Genomic DNA, 2,679 nt, shown 5'->3' with positions numbered 1-2,679 from the left:
GCCTTGCCGTGGGTGAGGAGACCGACGGCGGCACCATCCACTATTTCCTACAGCAGGTGGATCCCATGGCAAGCGTACCGCACACTCCCTGCACTCGCCGCTGCTGCCGCCGCCAAGGGCTTCGGCTGCTCCGCCATCGGGGGCCTCCACGACGCCCTCTACCGCGTCACCTCCAGCCAAGGTCTCCTTATTACCCATGTGTTTACCACTCTCAAACCTCTCACTATTGCTCCAGAATTCTCTTTGAATTTGGGGATGAAACAAACGATGAATGAATCGATTGATTGGCGGCACGCAGACAACAGGGGTGGGATGCCGCATTCGGGAGCCGCTATGGATCGTCTTTGAGGGTGTCCGGCGACATCCGCATCGAGACCTACCTCCAGGTTTCTCTCAACAAAGTTCGTTGATTACAGTGAATCATTGTGGTCGGCAAGGTTCACCTCTAAAACAACTACACCAGGGACTGTCTTTAGCCATTTGTCTCCAAGGAACATCCCATAAATACTCAAGAAGCTCAGCAATCTTGTGTCGAATATTAAATGTGTCGAAGAATTGTGTATGGGAGCCATTGAATTCAATATCCACACAAAGCTTTAGAAGATTCTTGACAAGATAATCGAGACATAGTTGGTGCCCCTCAAATAACGAGGCTGTGGATTTCAAGCTGCTTCTTTGTAGCATCCAGCTTTTCAAAACTTCAACCATCTTTGCTTTCAGGTAAGGATTTTTAATGTAAGAAGAGCTCGCCATGAACATGATGTTGAAATTGAGAAAATCATCCAAAGGGAAGCCCTCCGGAGCTTTTGGAATTCTAGAGGTTAGAGCAAGTAAATCCGTTGCATCATCAAGAAAATGCTCCGGTATGCAAGAAAATTCCATGGGCCATTCTGATGGCGAAGGCATCTTAAATCCCCCAACTAAGCCTACTGACCACAATATCATTAATCTGTAGAAAGATAGTGCACGCTGAAGAAAAGCACTGTCCCTTAGTATCTGAGATTCATAGCAGAACTGTTCTTGGGATAAGGCTGCAACTATCTTCTCCAAGCATGTTATATCTTGCTCAAGCTGTGGTGAACTTCCTCCTTGATCTCTGATTGCGTTGTTTGCTTCCAAATCATCTTCACACCTTGCGAGTTCCCGAGAGATATGTTTAAGATCTGCCACAGCTTTCATCACTCCCAAGTTAAGTACCCTTGCCGTCATGAAAAAACATTCGCAAATAAAATGAGAAATTCTCTTTATTTGCCTTTCCACTGCCATTATCTTGGCTCCAGCTCTCTATCCATGATGAGACTTCTTCTGAAGAGGCATTTACCGCGGTCAAGCTCTTGAAGTCTACTCTTTTGTTGCATAAGAGGTACTTGACATCAATCTTGCCCTTCATCGACTCCATTTTATCCAAAAAAGGCTCGCACAGACGGAGCATGACAGCACTAAGATTGACAAACATACCCGAACTTGCGCATTTCAAAGGGTCCACACGCATGCCAGATCTTCCTGCATTTGTGTTTATCACCACTGCCAGATATTCAAGGACCTTTTCTCAAGTATCCGAATTCTTAAGCAGCACTAGAAGAACATCCCTCAGCCCATCCTGCAAGCTATTCATAACATTTTGTATTGCTGCGAATGATGACAGTAAATCAGCCGGCCTGCGTGTAGATGCCTCGGAGAAGCACTGTTGCCCAACATCAGGCTGGCTTGCAAACTCACGGTCAGGGATAGCACTAACATGGAAGAAGGCCCCAAGCAAGCTGCAGATCTCCATGGTTCTTCCTTCCCCAATCAGCATCAGCGTCAGAGCTGAGGTAACTCATCTAAATGTGCCGTTTTATATGCCCGCAACCCACACGCATTGAAACCATCAATTTCTAATGAATCTGTACATACATTTGCAGATTGTATCCCAATGTAACATATACGAAGGAGGACAGAAAACTGTATTCAAATACATGCCAGAGAAGGTACCTGCATCTTCTGACAAGATGAGACGAGACAGAGCATTTGCATATATCTTAGTTACAGGTACTGATGAATGCTGCTGCAGGCTGCCGACAGTGAAGAGACAGTGGCCGGGTGGATCAGGTCGGAGGTAATCTTCCACTCAAAGATGATGGGAAAATTGCGTTTGAGGTAATCTTGTTCTTACCTGATGTGGGTACATCTAAGTGAAATTTTCCTTTTGGTGCTTCTGTGTCAGCCGATCTTCTGTCTGTAGAGTTGTTTTTTACATTATGTTTTTATATGTTGTGATTGACCACAATGGCAGAGTTATATAATTTGTGATTTGGATTTGCGAGAGGTTAAAGATGCATTCTATTACTTAACGTTATTATGCCTCGATCAATTAATAAAATCCAGTATCACTGTTAGTGACAATGATTTTCATGCCATTATTTGACAGTCATCATGCTCCTGCCATATCAGGGGAAGAAATGTATACTTGCAGTATTCATCTCATCAAGAACTAACTACTCATCCGAGCTCTCATGGACAGAATCCTGATCAGGTACACATTGATCCCAACTACAGTTTGGGTTCTATGCTCTATTATTGCCTTTTTATAGGAAGTCAACATTTTTCTGCATTTTTGTATTCTTCAGGACAGGAGCACACGGGGAAGAGCATGGTTCTTGACAATGAGGCCCTTTATAAGATCTGTTTCAGGACATT

At 44.3% G+C, this 2,679-nt stretch overlaps 1 pseudogene; it reads right to left on the bottom strand.

The window, feature by feature from the left end:
* Window positions 1-420: 420 nt before the first annotated feature.
* Window positions 421-1,798, bottom strand: LOC123077314 (probable ubiquitin conjugation factor E4; annotated as a pseudogene).
* Between the last annotated feature and the right edge of the window lie 881 nt (window positions 1,799-2,679).

The sequence above is a fragment of the Triticum aestivum genome, chromosome 1B, assembly GCF_018294505.1.
Source record: "Triticum aestivum cultivar Chinese Spring chromosome 1B, IWGSC CS RefSeq v2.1, whole genome shotgun sequence".
NCBI lineage: Eukaryota > Viridiplantae > Streptophyta > Magnoliopsida > Poales > Poaceae > Triticum > Triticum aestivum.
The sequence above is the reverse complement of the archived record's forward strand: the minus strand, read 5'-3'. Positions and strand labels throughout refer to the sequence as shown.